This window comes from Chaetodon trifascialis, chromosome 16, assembly GCF_039877785.1.
Source record: "Chaetodon trifascialis isolate fChaTrf1 chromosome 16, fChaTrf1.hap1, whole genome shotgun sequence".
Taxonomy (NCBI): Eukaryota; Metazoa; Chordata; class Actinopteri; order Chaetodontiformes; family Chaetodontidae; genus Chaetodon; species Chaetodon trifascialis.
Genome location: NC_092071.1, coordinates 17,394,694 through 17,416,068, shown reverse-complemented (window position 1 = coordinate 17,416,068; position 21,375 = coordinate 17,394,694). Strand labels below are relative to the sequence as shown.

General features: G+C 39.7%; 1 protein-coding gene across 2 annotated transcripts in view; it reads left to right on the top strand.

The window, feature by feature from the left end:
- Nucleotides 1–21,375, top strand: part of LOC139344508 (roundabout homolog 2-like) — a 76,202-nt gene that overhangs the window by 20,365 nt on the left and 34,462 nt on the right. The gene's annotated exons all lie outside the window — the stretch shown is intronic.

Genomic DNA, 21,375 nt, shown 5'->3' with positions numbered 1-21,375 from the left:
CTAATATTAGAGTCAGACGTTAAAGGGCTTTTTTTTTTTTTTTTTTTTTAAATGAAGAAAGTAATTCATTATCCACGTGAAGGAACACAGGCAGACAGTTTTTTGGGGCTTTTAACATAATTAATTTGTATTTTAAGGTGTGTCACTTATTGAGTGGAAAATGAATGAGAGGATTAACAAAATGACTCTCCATTCATGTAATTTGCTAAGCCAAAAAGCACTGTTTGTGTGGATTTAAGTGATGCGTTTAGTAAACTGCTCGCTCATTGCGTGGTCAAATGCCACTGGCTACAGGGAGGGGGTGAGAGGACAACAAACAGGCTGAAGATGGTATTTTATGGTTTTCAGGCACAGTATGTATGTTTTATCTGTGAAGAAATGGATGTGAATCTCCAAGCTTTTATGTTCAGTCACTCATAAATGTTGCAATATTTCCATTCTGTGTAATTGTTAACCGTTTTTGCTGAAGTGGACAAAGCCTGTATTTGTCAAGGTATTAGCTTGATTTGGAAGTAAGCCACCAATTTGTTGCACGCAGAACTGTGGTGGCAAATCCTCTGCTAGCCAAAATTATATTATAGCCACAACTTAATCAAGGTAAGTGTGTAATTCCCTGACTGTACATAAGGGCCAGTCAAAGTCTGTCAAATTTTCAGTTCCATCAGTCCTTATTGTAAGTATAAAATTTGTCTTTAGAGAGTCGAGTACGTGATGTTTTTAGTTGCTGAGTACACTCGATTCCATCATTTGTTTGGAAATTGCTCAGATTTAATACAGTTATACCTAACTGTTTGTTGAAGTGAAAAAATAGGCTTTTGCTAAGAAGAAGATAATGAAGTACTTTCTACTTCTCATTATCAAACATCATTTGATGAAGTGGGGACTATTTTTTTATTTATTTTTTTTTTCCATGTCATGTAATGACATGTTTACCATCTTTACTAGATTTTGGCTTTCTTTTAAAAGACAATGAAAGTGCCAATTTATAGTCCTTTCTGAACTGTTTAATGCAGCCCACAGCCAACCTGATTCTTCACTTTGCCTACTCTTCTGCCAAAAACAAAGATGACACAACAGATAATCACGGCCTACAGATCCCCTTTGTCAAATAAATATTAAGTTAAAACATAAAACACACAATAATTATAGCCCACAGGTGAATTGACATGACTAGTGTAAAATAAGCTCAGAATATTCTCAGAAAGTACTAATATCACCAAATTTGCAGTTCAGGGTACAAGCTTATGTGAGTGCATTGGTAAAGAGGCCATTCCCTTTCTCTGCCAGCTCAGAGCTTCAGATTGCCTTAGATAACCAGCTTCTGTCACGACTTAGTTACAACACAAGTCCATCCTCGTGCAGTCATCCACACAAGATGTTTCTCAGCATCAAATATGAACATATTTCCTGTCTGTTTTGCATATTTCATTGAATTGATTCATGTTTTCATCAAGTATTTAGAGTATTGGATTTTTTTATTATAAGACTGTGCTTAGTTGAGTGCCCTGTGCCACACTATCACAAAAAAAAGGAAACATTTGTAAATATTTAGTTCTGTTCTTGTCCAAGCTCAGTAGAACAAGGGACAATTGTAATTAACCAAAAGAATCCTTGACAAATGTAGTTTAATTCATGAGTAAGCGTGTATGAATTCATCATCTCCTGTACAGATCAGTGGATTATTAAGATAATTTATGTCATTTCATGTGACCTGATTTTACAAATGTTTCTAAAGGCTTTGTTGGATCAGACTAACAGCTATTTCTTAGATTTGAACATCTTATCAAAACAGAGTTATATCGCCAGGCACAGCTCTTTCTGAAGTCTGGTTTAAATACCAAAGGTGACCAGATATCCCTCAAAGAATGCCTTCCCTGAAGCTACTTAGATTGCAGTGTTAGTTATCCTTTCTTTAACCACTAAAATACATTTTAAACCACAGAGCTACATCCCTGCTTAAATACAGACAGATATTTTTATGTACTGTGTGAGCATCATTTATGTTATTGACTTACAATCTTATTTTTGATTTATTATTATTGTTTCATATATGTTCAAAAGTAGCTTTGTTGGTTGTCTGTTTGTTACTGCTGTTTATTCACCTACTCTGGAGAGCAAATATCGGTCAGTGCAGTGCAATAACACCTCACACAATAATCTAAATGAACACTAAAGACAAAACAAGTGTTTAGAACTGCAGTGTCTGAACTGCATGTTCTTGGAAAAGAGAGTTGTCAAAGCAATCTCAGCTCAAGGTCCAGCTACTTGATTGTTCAGAAGCTTTCCACCAAATCACGCAGTCCTCTTCAGTAGTTTGTGTTTTTTCAGTTGCCAGAAGATATATATATGCACCTCTTTGTGTAGTGCAACCACACATGCAAACATACACACATACACACACGTGTGCTGACAAATGAACACGCAGTTATAGTGAACAGACAGGCAATCAATCCGATGATGTTTTAATTGGTCTTAGGACGAATGCTAAAGCAGAACAATTCCAAAACCGCCCTTCTGTGTTAGCTCAATTAATCCCTGATTGGCCATAATTGCTTGTGCAAAGTCTATCTGAAATAACAGTGGATATGGAGTAGACTGAGCGTGCTTGGCTGTGTCTCTTTCACTATTTAATGCAGTCTTCCTGCCAAACAAACCAAATATTTGATGACAGAGTGTCTAATTGCCTCCTTTCTGTCTCACTTACTCTCTCCCTGCCTTTGATTAACAAGCATGGACAGGTGCATACCATGTCGTTGTGTGCGGGGTTTAGATTTACATTCACACACCGTGGATTATACATTAACGCTGCAGTAGACGTTCTCAATGACTAATTCACCATCCACCAATCCAATGGTCGTACTTGCTGTTCTCAAACCATTAGAACACTCTGGTCTGGCTTCACTCAGGCTATTAGCAGCTGTTAAGCAGGCTGAATAAACTGTGAGCTAATGATTAGAATGCATCTGCGAAATCGGAACTCTATAGCACCACATTGAGCAACACTTAATTAATCTTAATGGATTCTGAAATAAGCCAGCCAAAAAAATATCCTATCCATAAATTACTTTTCCCTGTTTCGTACCACACATTGCCACAAAGCACTCCCCGGGGAGGCTTTAACTCTCACACATTAATGTATATGCATGTGGTGTATGTGTGCAAGCGGAAACACTTACTGTAGACACCAACTAAAACACACACCCTCTTCCTCAGAAAAGAAGTGTTTACAATATTAGCTCCTTAAATCAGCCCCTCTCCTATTTTTTCCTTGCTCATCATCTTCATCCTCTTCAGCTTTTTAACTTTTCTTACGCCATAATTCTCTGTCTTCTCATGATGGAAGGAACATAAAGTTAGAGACTGCACCAGATGCAAGCTCAGTTATTTGAAGGGATGCCATTTCAATTTTGTGCGGAAGTTGAATGAACGGTTTCAGCAAGTGGTATTTGCAGGAGTATTTTTGTTTGTTTGCGTGTGTGTGTGTGTGTGTGTGTGTGTGTGTGTGTGTGTGTGTGTGTGTGTGTGTGTGTGTGTCTGTGTGTGTGCATGTGTGTGTGATGCCTGCCTCAGCATCCTTATCACCTCCTCACACACCTGCTTCCCTTGAAGACTGAGCCTCCCCTTTTCTCATGCCTCCTCATCAAAGCCAGATCCAGCCACAGTTGTCGCTTCCCTTTCCCTGCATGTGCTCCCCTCCCCGTCGAGCTGGTCTGGCTCGCGTTCAACAGCCACCACTCCCCTTGTATCACTGTGTTGTCCAAGCAATAAGACCTTGCTGGTATCATACGCTACCTGGGAGGAAAATGCATGCTGCTTGGCGGATGTACATACAGGTGCTGCAACTCTTGGAAGGAGTTTGAAGATTTCAAAAGGACTAAGCTGCTAAAACCAGCCATCTTATGACTGTGATGACATTGATGATCCTTGTAAAGATTACAGAACAATCTTGAAATTTAGTTTTAACTCAGACACAACAAAAACACCCACATTATCAGTTCCATTCAATTAAAAAGGATCTGTGTAAATAACAATTGGTTAATAGCCAACTTTCGTCCTTAGGAGACTAATGGAAGCCACAAATCTAAAGCAAAACCAAAACTGCTTCTTTAAATCATCTTAAATAGCCAATGCAGGAGTTTCCTTTGTATTTCAGGCGAATTTGGCATGTCCCATAATGTCAAATAGAGCAGCAACGAATGATCATTCTCATTATTGATTATCATTTAGACTATAAATTGTCTGAAAATTTAAAAAAAATAAATAAAAATTATATATATATATATATATTTGACATCTCGAAATTGCTCGTTCTGGCCGGCCAAACTTTCAAAATCGAGATATTCAATTTACTCTCAAAGAAGCCAAGAACAAGAAAACAGGAAAATATTCAAAAACGTGAAGGCGCAACAAGAAAGACCTTGGCATCGAAGCGATTCATTGATTAGCAAAATCGTTGCCAATTTTCTGTGTCAAAACAGAGATCAAGCTTTAAGGCTACTCTGTGACTCACTGCAAGGAATTCACTCGTTTACACACAAACACAGACAGAACGGATTCATGCAGTTTGGCTACTAATATTTTCCTTGTGCACCTGCCAAGCTTTGTGTTTTGTGGACACAGCTCTGAGCTCATATGCCTGGAAGCAATGCAAATTCACCTCAGTTCTGTAACACAGCAACATATATGAATGTTGCATAAATCAAGGTTTTTTTTTTATATATACCTCTTCATCTTCTGTCACAGAACTTACAGACCTTCAATCAGCCAACCTCTTAACATCTTCTAATTGCCTTCCTGTCTTCCATTACTATGCGTGCAACATGGACTCTCCATTAATTTCCCTTTCTTTTCCCTCTCATTCACTCCTCTCTTACTCCTATTTCTTTCTGCATACATCTTCATAGTAGTGGTAAAGTGTGCACATTTTTAATTAACTTCACCAAAAGAAGGCATGTCTTTGGATTTCTAATTAACAGGGGCTGAGATTTAAGTATATTGGAAAAAGTAAAATGAGAATCTCCATTTCCTTGTTTCCCTTGAGGCTAGGATTTTAGGAGCAATTTTGTTTTGTCTCATCAAGTATCTAGTGCATGGCTGTAGTATCTGGGTCCTCACCACTTTCCTGATTGGTTTGATAACAATGTGTCTGTTAAAGGATTTCTTTATTCTTTTTTCATTTGTCCAATTCCTCACTTAACGGGAGTGGCAGTTTTCTAGTCGTTGAAATAGCATGAACCTTATCCATGCATGCTATGTAAACAATCCTATCTCCATTCGTAGAGCTTTTATGCCAGCATCTGTATGTGTGGTGTGCATCTCTCCCTCACTGCCTGCTCTGTCCTCCCAAGAGAGCTGCAGCATTAATAACTGTAAGTGGATAATGCCCTAGCTCGAATTCCGATCAAGGTTTAACAAGAGCATGATTCAGTCGGCCATTGGCGGCAGGAGCCACTTTGTGTGTGTGCGTGTTTGCAGACATGTATGTATGTGTGTATGTGCCTTAACATGAAGTAAAGTGCGTTTCTGCTGGTGCGTCCAAGGCTTTCTGACCTTTTACCCCACATTACCACAAATGTGAGACCTAAATGTGTGCCACATGTCCCTTTCTGCCTCTGGGTCAAACTGTGGTCAGTAAAAATTAACAAGAGGATATCATGAGTCATTGATAATGTAATCAGGAGGGTAGGAGTAGTTTTCTGCTTGTGCACCTGTCTACTGTAGAGATGCAAACCACCACAGCGCCTTCGCTCTTCATCCTGGACTTGTGCCAGTGCATCAATAGGTGACTAAGATGATTTTATCATGGCTTGTTCTTGTGTCTACACATTGGCAGCGTGCTCGCAGCTGTAGATGGAGCATCTCTGTGACACGGTCAACCACTGTACTGCACTGCATGTGTAGTTCCCAGTGAAGTATGAATGCAGTTCAACAGAGTTAATTGGAGCATTACATGGATTCTATATGTGCATGCCTTCAACAGCCAATGTTCTAATACAAACAGACTGGTAGGCACTGCAACACCGAATAACATAATACATTACAGCAACGAGAACAGGGAAGCTAAAATGTACAGCAACGTCACACTGCAACACCGAGGAAATATTAATGTTTCTATGTATTATGTAATATTAAGTTCCCAGTGGAAGTCAAAGGACAATACAGAGGGAGCATTATTCATGTTGAGAAGACGTGTATTTTGTTGAGAGTCGGAGCCATTAAACATGCTATCTGCTCATTGCCATTAGCTCTAAATGCTCAGAGAGCAAACCTGACATCTAATCCTCTTACAGGACTAATGCGTGCAGAGTATACAGTGCAAACCTGACAAACAGATCTATTTTTTATATGCATACGTTGAATGACACAGTATTGATGAGAGACCTTTTTTTTTGTTGTCTCCCCAATCTCTTTTGACTCTCTCTTCCTGTCTCCCCCTCCCTCCATCCAAACCAGATGGCCTTCCTCTAGCAGAGCATTGACACCAGATGTGCAGTTCCAGTGTCGACTCAGGGACCAGCTGGGCTGAGTGTGCCAGTGGTTCTGTTAATGAAAATGGCTCTGCTGTGTGTGTGTGTGTGTGTGTGTGCGCGCGTTGTTTACTGTGGTTCAGTGGCATGTGACAGTTGGGGAGCTCTCTGTGGGTGAGGGTTTCGAGAGTGAGCCACAGCGAGTTGCACTGCAGCTCAATTCAGGCATGCAGTGCTCAACAGCACACCCACCAAGGTTGAAACTATACAGCTACCCATCCAGAATAAACACTCTCTCTACAATGTATTCCCTTCAACATATTGCTATCTGGCTGTCTGTTTTTCATCTGTAGAGCTGTCTCTCACAACCCCCATCTTCCCTCATACATAATTATATATTCTTTCCTCTAACCTATTTAGCAGCAAGGGGATCACTGGTCTTATTACTAATTCATACATACTGCTCAAACAAAGAAGTAACAGTACAAATAGTCTCGGGTAGAATTCATCCAGGTGTAATTGCTTAGAAAGGAATATGTAAATTTTCAGGAAACACTACTCTAATTTTGATATTTCTATTGCAGATGGAAGCGTGAATGCAAGGTAACACTATAATGAACTTTTCAGTCTGATAAAACCTCATGCCTCAGCTAATGAAGTTGTTACAACATGCTGCACTCTGTAATTTAGGAATTTGCTCAGAAACAATTCATTATTACAGATGGTCCTGCTGATCAATTAAATGATAAGGAAACAAAGAAATCCTGTTTGCTTGGCAATAACTCTGACAGCCTCCATAGGATGAAGACAAATGAGCTAAGTGAAAAATGTCGAGTGAAAAAGTGGTCCTTTTAAGAAAGGTAATGCAAAAATGATAGATATGGAAGCCTACACCTCTGTGATAGCCTAGTTATCTGAGCTGATTACGTTTTGCCCCTATCTCCCAGCAAAGAGATTATGGGGGGGGGGGGGGGGGGGTAGTTTAATACCTATACCAAATGGCTGACGAGGTGGATGAGATTCCTCAAGCTCTTAAGCATGCTCTGAAAGAAGATTCTCGCACTTACAGGATAAATCATAGCCTTTTGAAATTTTTGAATGGAATGTGGAGTCCACTCACCCTTATGCTGGAATATTTTTAGTATTTGTTGAGCCAGAAGTGGTGCAGCAGAGTGACATGGGAGTGAAGGCTCCCATAGGGTTCAGTCCATTAAGCCAATGGGGACAGAGATGTGATTCCAGATATATTGCAGACTTTTAAGCTCTACGGTAATCTATCTGGCTGAAGCCCAACATATCTGTGAATACTTCTCACCTGACTTTTACTGATAACATGTCCTGAATTTCCATATGGCCTGTTCTTTTTAAAAGGACACATTGCTTCCCTATGAATTGAGGATGATTTTTATTTGTCGGCAGCTGAAGCTTCATTCCAGTACCAGTCGTATTATGACAAACAAGCGCAACAGAATTAAAATTAGTGCAAAATACATGATATGCATATATAAACACATTATGAATATACCTCATAGTGCTTTCATAGACAATTAAGTTAACCATTTAACATTGAGATTAGTGACTTTTTACATTATGTTAAGCACATATTGTATGTTTGCAATTTCACCATCTTAGTATAGCATGTTTTCATGCTAACGTTTGGTAATTAGCACAAAACACAAAGTACTGTTTTGACAAACTTATTCACTGCTTACTTTGACCTGAAAACCAAAAGTGTCAACCTCATGGTGGAAATATCAGGGAAACACCAAAGTGAATAGAATTCATCCTGTGGAGAACATGCTTATCTGTACAAAATGTTGAAGCAATCCGTAGTAGATGTTTGACGGTACAAGTTCAAGACTTGACCTGCTGGTGACACTAAAGGGTCCAAGGATCATCATAGTTAATGGAATTCAGCCTAGAAGGTCTATGCAATAGTTGGCGAGGAGATCACCAAAATCAGTAGGATTCATCCTCTGGGGCCCATGCATGTCTGTAATGTCATAGCAATCCTTCTAATAGCTGTTGAGATATTTCAGTCTGGAAAGTGATGAACCAGTGACAGACAGACTGACACTGGCACCCTTAAAGCCATGCAGTCCAACAACAAGTAATAAATTGTGATATTAGCAGGCCAAGCGTAACTCAAAAGCGATTTGCCTGCTTTGGTGTCCTGCTTTTAACAGTTCTTCTGCCTGTTTATAATTTATTAGAATATTGCTAAATAGCTTATTCTGTTCAAAGTAAGAGGATGGAATTTATCTCAGCAAGAGGCAGGGTTTGCTCTGGACAGGTCTTCAGTCCTTTGGCAGGGCTAACACACACATGGACTGACAAACACATTCACGCCTACTGGCAATCTAGACTTTCCAATTCACCTAATGTCTTTGGACTGTAGGAGAGAAGCGGAGCACCCAGAGGAGACCTACAAAGATGCAGGGAGAACACGTAAACTCAGTTCAAGCCCCAGACGTTGCTGCTGCTTGATGATCGTGTTCACCACTTGTTTGTGTGCTTCCTCAATAGGCTTTTTTTAACATCACTCAACCTTTGGATTTCATTCTCACAAACTTAAAAATACATGGATATTTCAGTAAAGAAGTGGTTTACTTATAAGTAGAAGAATTTAGAAAGGAGCATTAGTGATGTGTGGGGGCTCAAGACTCAGTGTGTCAATCTGAAGGATGATGCCTCTGCTGCTGTGTTGATTAGGCTGTCTACTGGAAACACTTTGAATGCAGCTGTGTTTACACACGTTACTGCTGCCAGGAAAATATTAAATGCTGAAATGCACATACATTTGCACGTTAATCTTCACTCAGGAAATGCTAATTTCGTTTTTCTGATAGTAAAATTAAGCACAGTTGGGTATTTTTATGCTCCTTTTACAAAAGGAAAAGGTTTCATTTTCTGGAAGTAGATGTTTGACACTGAGCGCTCTGCACTTACTCTCTCTCTGTCTCAAAGTATATTCCTACAATATGTTATGTTATATGCTATAGTCAGGCACCAAATATCATGAAAACAGCAACCAGGTAGACTCCACACGTACTCTAAGCCAAGTCATAATTTGCCCTGGGACTGGACGCTCCAGTGGGTGTGTTGTTCCATGGTGTCTCATCAATTACAGTCCCTGAGAGAAAACACCCGGCTGTTTTCTGTTTCTTCAGATGCCATGGTTAATGGTGCTTTTCTCAAACGCCTCTGCCAGCCAGTAATTGGAGCAACTTAACAATCATAAGTGCGGTCTTTGTAGTGTAGGGAGCACAGTCTGAATACAGCTTTATTAAGTATAAAAAGCCAACTTTTATTGATTGACCTCTTGTTTGTTCCTCATTTTCTTCCTCTTTTCCCATCGCCTAGCCTGTCGTTATTTGTACATTGAAAAACACCAGCCACCTTAGAGGGACATGATAATGACTAGAGAATGCTCTCAAATCCTAGTCCCTTTTAATAAGCATCTGGATGCTTTCCGAGAAGATTAGAAGATTTAATAATTAGCGGTAAAAGGAAAAGAAGTCGTTAATTTGTTCTGGCATTTCTTGAACTTTTTAAAAGTCAATTCAATAGATTATCAAAGTCATTGGGGCATTTTATTGCTTGCACTTATCAAGTAGGTTTGTCTAAGGCCAGTACTGGGTTAATCAATGCCATTCCATTTCAGTTGGCTGAATTGCATTAAATTCAATATAATTCCTACTTGATGGCTTGAAACTAACTCAGGCTAAATACAGAACACTACAGTATTCTAGGAATTCCCCTTTACTCTAGTTTTGATGCCATGAATTTATTAAATTGTTTCAATTTCACGAATAATCTACGAATTTCAATAGCGAGTTGAAAGAGGACAAGCTATGCAAGCCAACTGGGTATGTTTTGTTTGCGCTGCCTGTTTGTATGCTGTGGGAGTGTTGGTTGATTTTCCTTATCCAGAAGATTAAGACAGGATTGTCAGTTTCCTTACGCCTCGTACCTAGAGAATATGTGTTGGCATCCATGTCCGTGCTTGCATCTGTCAGTCTATTTATTGCATGTCTTACACTTCTGACCTTTCTTCTTACTGATACGTGACACAGATGTTGTCTCTTTTTCTCTCTTGTTCATCTGACCACCCACAATTGGCTTTGGCACATGGCGTTGTATGCAGATCAGACTGTAAAGTCAGTGCAGACTGGCTCCAGTGTGTCCGCAACAGACAAGTGCAGCTCCTTATACTGCAGAGTCAGCCTCTCAAAGCAGTCATTTTAACTGTGATTTAAAGGCTTATTACATTGCCTGCAGGGAAGGTAACCGTCCCTATGTTGTGCACGGTATTTCATCAGGGGGAGCTCCCTTTAATGAACGACAGTGTGTCAGTTAGAACTCTGATTGACAGGTTATGAAAGCATCAACAAATATGATTTGATTTTGATAAAATCAGATAAAACATGGGATTAGACAATCAAATTGGTCAGATCCTTCCTTATATAGAGAACATCTGAGCAAACGGAATTGACACATAATATGTAGTGTGTGTTTGCTTGCATAGCTGTGTGCTGTTTCTGTCAGTCTTAAAACATTTTTTTTTTTTAAGTAAAGCCAATAAAAGAGAGAAAGAAAGAGACAAAGAGAAGCAGCAAATCATAGCAGTGGTTTACTTACATACATACAACAGCAACAGCTCAGTTGTGTACTGACAGAGGTACTGGTTTCGTCAGAATATTGCACACATTTTAAGCTAATTTAAGAAAAATTAAACAAAAGAAAAACTGTGTCTTTGCATCAACTATCATTATAAAATACTGTGACTTCATAGTTTATATGCAAATAAAAAATGGCAGTGTCTCATCTGCAGTTTTGCTAAATCATTTCCTGTCATTGCTGATTCTAACAAAAGTTAACAACATGCAATATGTATGTTATTGTAATGAATGAAATTGTCTACTCTTGTTCTTAAGAGAGCATGGTGTCTTCATCAGCCACCCCCTATTTTCTATATAACAGTTGTGACCTCTGTAAAAAAGAAATAATATGTTTCAGGATTTTCAGAGTTTGGGTGTGAGATTGCAGCAGAATCCGTCATATTCAGTCAAAAGGCTGCATGATGCAACACAAAGACGGTGCTGTTTGGAGCTGCCCTGCAGGACCCACAGATTCACGGCTTATCATGTCTAAAAGTGAGCGTCAGGCCAGTCTGCTGCCTTTAGCCCACTTGGCAGCCTGGTGGCTATTGCTCATCTGTCCCCAAGCCAGTGTGAGCACATCACCGATCTGGACCAGGATTAAAGGACCTAATGCTAACAGCTGTGCTGAGATTAGCCATGTCAGTATTTACAGTTATTTTGTCAACCAGTGCACCACACACTCTGCTCAAATAATGATCTGCTATATTTGAATTGGTCTGTTTTCTTTACTTGGACCTTGGCTTCAAATTCACTTTGAAAAACATTGCATACATTTTTGTCTTTAGCGAGAGATTGTCATGGAGAATGATGGTTGGGACCAATATTGAGGTATGTAGATTAATGGAATTGTCTGAAATGTTGGAAGAAGCCGTCTCCTTTCACAAAACGTGCTATAAATGGGAGTGAAAAAAAATAGAGAGGAAGACTGACAGGGGATGAAGAGAGAGATGATTAACTTGAAAAGGGAATAGCATAAAGATGTTGCTGGATTGAGCGGGTTTATCCTTTGTGTGTGTGAGTGTGCGTGTGTGAGGGAGAGAAAGGGACAGAGAGGAGGAGGTGTTATATGTGATTGTGTCTGCACACATACCTCCCTCTGTGTGTGTCAGTATGTACCTTCACCAGCAAGTGCATGAATATGCATGTGTGTGTTCACACAGAGAGCGACACGCTCTCTCAGCAGAGACTGATCACCCCATGATGGGCGATCACTGGAAGATTGGACTGATTTTCCATACCTATCTGTCTATGGAAATGTCTTATATAAAAAATGTGTGCCATTTTCTGAAGTGGCACCACAGTCTTTCTTCTGATAGATTGCGCATTTTAATCTGCTTAGACACTTTATGTGATGGAAGAGGCAGAACGAGAGTCTGGGAAGGTGTTTGAGAGCAGCAGGTCAACGACAGCCACCGACAGCTGCTCACTTTATAGGTATAGGATCTGTGCTGGGTGGCCTGGGGTTCACCAGGGGGGTGTGCATGGATGTGATTAACGGAGATTTGGGGTGAATAATCTTCTAAGCTGCTCAGTGGAGCATTGGTGATGGGAGCTGGGGTGGAGCTGGGAGGAGTTTAGGGTTACTCAGTCATATACCTGCAACCCCTCTTTGAAGAAGCAGACTTATGACTTTTAAATGCTTGACTAGGACCCCACAATGCATTAGCATCTTGGATAACCAACCTTTAGCTCTCAGATATATGTGAACCAGTAAGCAACAAGAAAATATAGTGTGTGACTTCTAACATATGTTCATTTTTCAACTGTAAAATATCAGCACATTATTTGGTCAGAACTACATTTAAGGAATCAAAATGTTGTTGATCTGATATGACATTATTTTTTTTAATTATCCTTAAAAATCCAATATTGATTTAATTTTATATTGATCACCCCTGATACCAGTGTATGTCAGTCCTCTGTGTAACTTGGCGAATGGCTGCCGGTGTGCAGGAGATTCACCCCCAGGTCCCATGAACCATGTGTACTACACTCATATTCAATCATTTCATTTCATTTACTCATTTGGAGATCAAAGGTCAAATCAGTGCAATCAAAGCGACAAAGCATACCATATTTTATCAGTTAATGTGGTAGCATGACATTACCATATTAATTAGGTTTTTTTGTGCTGAATGCCAGCAGTAGTGGGGTTGCAGCGCTCTGCTTCATTTCCCAGCATTTTTTTTTTTTTTTCATACATATCAATATACCATCCAAACATGCACATATTGTGGCCCATCTGTATGTACCCATGCAAAGAAGGATATACACCAGGATGTTGTGGTAAACACAGCTTAGTACCACCATCTCTGGTGGCCATCATGGGATGTGTTTAATCATGCTGGATGGTGTAGATGCACAGATTATCACTGATGATTTTTACTTTCTCTAACATTGCTTTCTTTCATTAGAACCCACACAAGTCAGGGCAATAGGGAAACAGGATATACCTATTATAGTGTATATACAGTGAAGATTCCCCATGCATCATCACTTAAGGACATAGAGAGCAGAGCAAAAGTGGTTGCCAGAATTACAGTGATGGTGTAGAAAAACAGATTAAGCCTCTTTTTTTTTTTTTTACCTTTAAAGGTCTGTGAGAGAACACGTAGCTTTTGCTTATCCAGTTCATTCCTTTGTGATGATGACGATGATGACGGCTGTGAAACACAGCAGCGTACATAATTTTAGCTCGAGAAGACGAGTGCATGTAGGAAAAGCTCTCTCCCTGGGTGACCACTGCTTTAGTGAAACAAGGCGGATAAAAGGCTAGATTCTGATCCCTGACTCATTTTCCAGCTCATGTTGTACATCTCCACAATATTGCTGTAAGGGTCTATGATATCCATGGTTTTATGAGGAAAAATGTGATGGTCTTTTTCTATATTTCTATATTTTCTGTCCTCACTCTTCATATTCCACCAGTAAGAGCCAGTGTCCCAGTTTATGAGCATGGGTCATATGTGCCTCCCAGCCCAATCAGATTTGGAAATGGTTTTCTTGAAATACTCAAGATAGCAAGACAGAATTCCAATTAATGAGGACGGATTAAGCGTCCTTAATGAAAAATCATGAACTAAGGTCATGCACAAATGTTTGCACAATGCCATGCACACAAATGTGCATCCGGATTTACAGGTGTAAGCAGATGAGATAGTCTGAGGAGCAGGCAGGAGCAGATTTACATAGGTTAGTCTGAGAGATAGAAGAATGTGTTCCAGTGAAGAAATGCATGGCGACAGGAGTAATTAATTATAGATGTGGAAATGTGGTCTGAGGGAATGCTGTTACTGTAACTAGAGGCATGGCAAGTGTGAGATGAGGGGATGGGGAAGGGGGGAAGGGAGAACCCGTCTCCTATACCATCCACAGCTTCAATTTACATTACATGACAAGAGAATGGAGGTTAATTAAACACGACAATGGTGGAGTGTTTATTGTTAATCCTTCATGGTGGTTGACTCGCTGCTAACTCAAAGGCCAAAGAATGCATAACAAATATGTTTTAGTCTACCCTAAAGTGTAATATTCACATTCATATATATAGGCCCTACAGTTGTGTGTGGTCAGAATTAGGGTGAGAAGGAAAAAAACTAAAGGCCGTTTTCATGTTTAGCTATGCAGGATTGTTCTAAAGGAAATGAGCATTCAGCATTCAATTCTGCCTCTGTTAGCTGTACTCATGTCCAGTGTCTAGAAACTAAGTTGCATCTAAAACTCAGCTAAATTTTTAGTTGCCACAGGCGTGCTCACTTTTCACTGTGCATCTATTTCCAACCTTCATATTGAAGCTAATTGGACTTGACACTAATGATGCCAAAAAAGCAAAGCGAAGCGGTGCTAGGTTTTTCTAGCTGCCTGCTTGTAATTTTGGAGACCGCTGACTTCGGTTACCATGGAGCTCCTGATCTAATCCTGCCTTCGAGATTAGAGTTTATGACGGGTTTTAAAAATGGAAATGAGCTCGGATCATATTTGGTCTCAATGCTAGCCGATCACTGATAAATATGTTGGAATAAAAGGATTCAGTTTACCTCTCATTTCAAACCAGTGCTTTTAGTTTGTGTCCTTAAGTTTCTATATGCTGGGTAGCATATTCTTTCTATGAAAGTGGGCCTTGATTTACTCATGCTGTGTCCTGCTGCTGTAAGGGTAGAATTATAATAGGTAATGTACGCCTGCACTGGGCTCGGAGCCTCGGGGGACATTGTGTAAACGCTCCTCATCTCCCTGCTGATCGTAGTCTTGACTGATTGCTGATGACTTTTTTAGGGCACAGACATGTTAAGTTGTTTATTTATTCAAAAAACTCCCAATGCAAATAGCCCTCTACACTCTATATTTTTCCTCCCACCCAGCCCTCCCCCATTCCGTGTGTGTGTGTCGGCATATCTGTCTCGCTTTCTGTGTCTGCCTCTTAAACAGCGATGATATGTTGTGGTCATCAGCAAAGTTTGTGATATAAGATCAAGGCAGCTGTTTTTGTAGTTTATGCATGTGTGTGTATGTGTGTATGTGTCAGTGTCCATTTTATGCATGTGACAGATATGGGACATCCTTGAGTGCTGTTGAGAATGTGACACACCCCCTACAGGCTATCGTGTTCAAAAAGAATCTTCAGCAAACTCCAGTCCACAATTTAGCAGCGCACTGTCATGAGAAATCACATAGCTGATATAAAGCATTCTCTGTCACTAAATCAGTGCCTGAATAAACCTTTGTCGCAGTATTATGGTTATTTTAGCGTCACAGGACCTGACAAAAGGCTCAGGCGCGTTGCACATGTAAAAATAGAGATGCTATTTAACAATTTTCCATATAAGAACATCACCTGCTAGCTGTTTTAACCCGCTCTGTGGCAAGCTTTGTCCACATGCGATACATCATTTCCTCATTGCATCTGTGATTCCCACTTGGAAATACAGCCATCTGTCACGTGTAACAACTTGCAAGGTGTTAGTGTCTTCATCTTTCCCCCCTGCTCATCAACAATTCTGTTTCTTTTTGCCTCCTCAGCTTTGCTGTACAGTACTACCACAACAGTTTTCTTGGGTGGGGCTGGAAGGTGTGCAGTTGTATATATATATTCCCTTGCTGGACCACCAGCCTGCTTGCAGAGGCACACATATGCACACACGCAAGCATGCACCAGGACACAAGCAGATCACTACAAAATAAACAAGATGATGCATGAGTTAATTGGGTTGTAATTTTGTCACCCATCACCATCTGTCTGTCACACCTTGTTTATTTACCATTTTGTGTTGTGAAGTGAATGAATGTCTTTTTCAATTAATGTACAGAACTGAGTCAATTAGTGTTAAATTAATAGGTCAAAAATGATTAGAAAATGCAACTCCTTAATTGCATCAGAGTTTGCATCTCCCTACATCCTGCCCTGTCTGTTACAGACACATGAACACACACGGATACACTATGAAAAATGACTGCTTGTCTAATTTTGGATGTTGGTTACATTGCACTGAAGATTACTCATAAGGACACATCTACATTTCAGAGGTGAAACTGATTATCTACTTGGCCATTTTGTATTGATTTTGTACTATATTGTTAATCTTAAAATATCAATACATTGAACTGATATGAACGATGTGTACTAATGGTCACTGAACCACAAACAGTCATACTAGAGCTGCTTGCGACAATTTAAACATGACTAGAGAGTCTTCAGTCATGCTAGTGGCTTTTTAAGGCTCTACTTAGGCAGAGTGGTGCTTTGGTCCAAGTACTAATGCATTCAAGATTAGTGTGTTAGCATGTTAACATTAGCTAATTAGTACTGAGCATGAACTGCAGCTGAGGATGATTGGAATCTAATTAAGTTTGCAAGTATTTTGTAATAAATCAAATCATTGGATAAATTGAAATTTTGACTTGGTGATGGTGTCAAAGTCATTGAAAGTTGTCCAAATTCATCCTGAGGAGGATATGAATGTGTGTACTACATGTCATGACAATCCATCCAATAGTTGTCAAGGCATGTCACTAAAAATTAAAATGTATCAACCTCATGGTGGCAACTGAAGAGTCAGGGGATCCCAAGTCTGAACAATTCCCCCTCTAGAGACCATGGATAGCCGTAGAAATATCCAGTCTGACTCGTATCCTTGAAGAGAGACACTTCAGTAAATGTATGCAAGCTTAATGGATGCACGAGACAGAGGAGATCATAAATGCATTGTCTGTTAAATGTACTGCAACGCTGTGAAACATCACCTCCTGTACTGTATAGGAACAAACAGGCTCTGAATCCTACAGTATTTGGTGCCAAATCGAGTTGATATTCCACTACTGAATTATTTGGGGAGCTTGTGAGCTGAGCAACACGCATCAAGATCTCAAGTGGGATCTTCATGGATTTGATGTTGCTGTGAAATGGTGAAATTAAATTCAGTTATAGAGTGCTGCTGTGGCTGAAGAGAGTCTCAAGAAATCAGGAATGCGAGATGGAATATGAATTTGCAACAACCACACAACCCTCTTTCTCCCGTTAATCATATAATGAGTCCCTGTATAGCTATTTGTATTCAGATACTTCCACCTTGTCACATATTTTTACCACCCATTGTGCCATGAAATGAAGCCCATTTACAAATCATTCTGCTTCTGATTTGATAAATGAAGCTGGTGAACGAGTGAGTCCCCTGAATAGCTTGTTTGAATAATTGAGCAATACTCAATCAGACAACATTAGGCGGTGGTGGCAGCCCCGCCATCTGAAATAATTACCACCCAACAACAGACTACACATGGGTGCTGTCTCCATGGGGCCTCCACGTTTGAAATCAATAGATTAGAACAACGCTTCCCCCACCCCACATCTCGCATGCCTTCGTGAACACCACGTACAGAAACCTGCAGAGGCCTCTCAGTCAGAGCAGGAAACGGGGGGACACTCAGAGCAGTCCTGGGGGTGTTGGATGGCTGTCATTGCAGGGGGGTAATGCACACTGTCAGGACTGAATAAATTACAACCAGAGTATTTGGGAATAAACCCCACTCCCATACCCTTTCAAATTTGCGCTGCCCTATTACCTAGAGATTGTATATAATAAGTTATTCACTCCCCATTTATTTAGACATGATTTACTATGTACACCATCAATTATAAAACAGATGAAAACCTTCACCTATTTTTCTTTGGAATTTTGGGCTGATGTGCACTTGGAGCTGAGACTTTAAGTCAAATGTACGCAGAACAGAAATTAAGATTTGGGGCATTTTTAAATGGTGTAATTGCAAATGTCTGAGACCTTGATCTCTCTAATTAGTACCTGTAGTAGGCAGCGTATTATTATTTGTCTCTTTTGTTAGCACAGTCAGAGTTTTCAGATTAGCGTCACAGATACTGTACATTCGCTTGTGTAATTGGGCTTTCACCTCATGTCTTGAATTATCCAGTTTTCCTGTGTGTGCCTGTGCTTCACAGACTCTTGAGACCGGCTTTGCTGTTATAGAAGCATCTTTAATATGACAGCTAAGGAACGGGAAGGTAGTTGTGTGACTGGATGAGTGTTTTGTCTATGGAATGGGTCACTAAGCGTATAGTACCATGTGACAGCCAGCTTGGCATATGTCTGTGCCAAAGTAGTACTGCGACTGAGACTACTGCAGCACAAACTGGGTGTGATTGACAGCTGGGCTAAAGGGCCTTTGGCTCCTTCCTGATTTTCTTTCTCACTGGAGGTGTCCTCTGAGACTTGGAATTCATGCTACAGTATATCAGCAGAACAGCTTATTGCTGTAATGACGATGGAAAGCAAACTGAACAATGAGTCAGTTTTTTTTTTTCCATACTGCGCTGCTCCGACTTTTACAAACTATCATTTAGTTTTAGTTATGTGCTGTGCATTCGATTTACATCAGATGTTTCTTGGAAACCCATTCACAACACTGACAACCATGTTATTGATTGTCAGTGTTGTACATAAACATGTACATAATGTGATAAGTTGTTGTTATATATACAGTAAGTGTCAATCATAAATAGGTTTGGCAGTTTTCCACCAATTAGTCATTCATTCTACCTGAAATGACACTTATTTTTATTCACAAACAGGTGAGTCTTGAACAAATCTAATTACCTTTTATTTTCAGTCATGATTGTTGTCACACGCGGCACTTTATTATTTAAATTTGGCCTACAGTAAGCCTTTTCACAAGAACAACATGTCATAATGTGTTAAATGCAAAGCGGGCACAACTCATTACAGGATCTAAATCATAATGTCTATTTTTAACCAGAATTCCAGTGATAGCTTACGGTACAGTCATTCCTGTCGCTACTTAAAGCAGCAGCTTTTGAACCAATATTTGGGATAACAGCTGTGACAGAATGAGGAAGTTTTGAAGCTGTAACCTTTTAACTTGGCAGCAGCTAGCTCATACCTCTGTTCAAAATGCATGAGTATGGCTTTTACCGCCATTGCTTGACAATTCTTAATGTTCTCGCTCCTTTGAACACACAAAATCAAGTACAGACAACCCTGCAATGGATAAATTAAAATGCTTGTCCAACAGTGGAAGAATGCAGAAAAAACTGCTCATAAATGGAATTCTAATGAGCTAAAGGTGTGTATGCTCAAGATAAAAAAAAGCAATTTTGGCATATTTCACCATCCGTATTTCAAGTAGCTGTCAGGCTCTTTTTTTAGCATTACACAGTTGTTGCCCCTCCTGCAGCTACAATATTGATTCCTCTCACCACACGTATGGCAGACTTTCAGTATATTTTTCAAAAGAAACACTATAACCCGCTAACAGGAACATCTCTGGGACATTTGCTGCTGGTAATGAGATGTTTTGAAACAACCCAGTCTCACATCAAAATGTGTAATAGCTACATAGGTCCACAGCCAAAGATTTATTAGTTTAACAATAACGGCTCTAAAATAGTGAGACGCTGATTTGTTCTGCCTATCCTTTTCTATAGTCCTGCGTCATCATGTCACCTGTTTTCACTGACAGAAATCTGACAGTATTTCCCAATTTTTGGCTTTGCACCAATGTAGTTATAGCACATTTTGATTTGAAACCATTTTACCCCTGGTCCTAAATGAGACCTTACACCTGTTCCCCAGTCATTTCATAAAGGTTCGTAAAGGAGCTTTGGATTCAGTCAATATCCATGGTCACTGCCGCTCTTTCTTCTTGTTTATACATGCAGTGGTGCAGCCTCTTTTCAAGTAACCAAGGTCTGACCCTGTGTCTGCTACAAAGTACAGGCCCATCTTCAAACTGCTGTTTTCATCCAAGGTTTCAGAAAAAATCCTCAAAAAGTCTCTGCCAAACTCATACGTTAGTCAAAATAATACCTCTGAAAATTGGAATCTAAGTATGGTGAATTTCATTTCATTCAACATTATTGACCTTTAAATTTGCAAGTTTCTAGTAAATATTTGGATTCTTGTAGAACCCACGTTAGATCCCAAACTGTACAATAAACTATAGCCCACACACACACACACACACACACACACACACACACACACACACACACACACACACACACACACACGTAATATATATGTATAGTACATGTATATATTAATAACCATAAAATACATTTTCAATGTTATTACAGCACACCATCAGACTCTAATGAGAAAACTCACGCACATAGATTGTAGCCATATGTGTTTTATTACATTTATGATATTCCACAGAAAATTTCTGTGGCTTTTCAAGTGTCTCAGAGGATGAATTGTAATGACTTGATGACCCTCTGACTTCTCCACTAGAACAATCATCAGGCTTTACAACCAATGCTGCACCACTAATAATTGTACACAAGAAACTAACATTAATGGACTGAATGCATTCATTTTCCCCAGAGGATGAACCGAGGACTCACCCACCATAACATGTGCATTGCTGTTACCACTGTGTGGCTCTGGTGTTTTACTGTGGGTCATGGACTTAAGAACAGTATCAGTGGTTATTTATACCATCCAACACTTTCATTTTGTAGGATGTCAGGAAGTTTGTGTTGAGATAAGGCTGTAAAAATTGAGTCTTGTTCAAATTAAAAATGCATGCTCCCTTATTGTTTGTGTTGCTTCTGAAGTTTTACTTTTCCTTTAATGTATCTTTCTCTTCTCCCAGGTGTCAATCCTATGTATAATGTACTCTTAATTCTACCTGCCTTTACACGCTCTTACATTTAGTCAATGAGATCAAAGAGGAGCCCATAACCCTTCGGGGGGGCAGCTGTATTATTA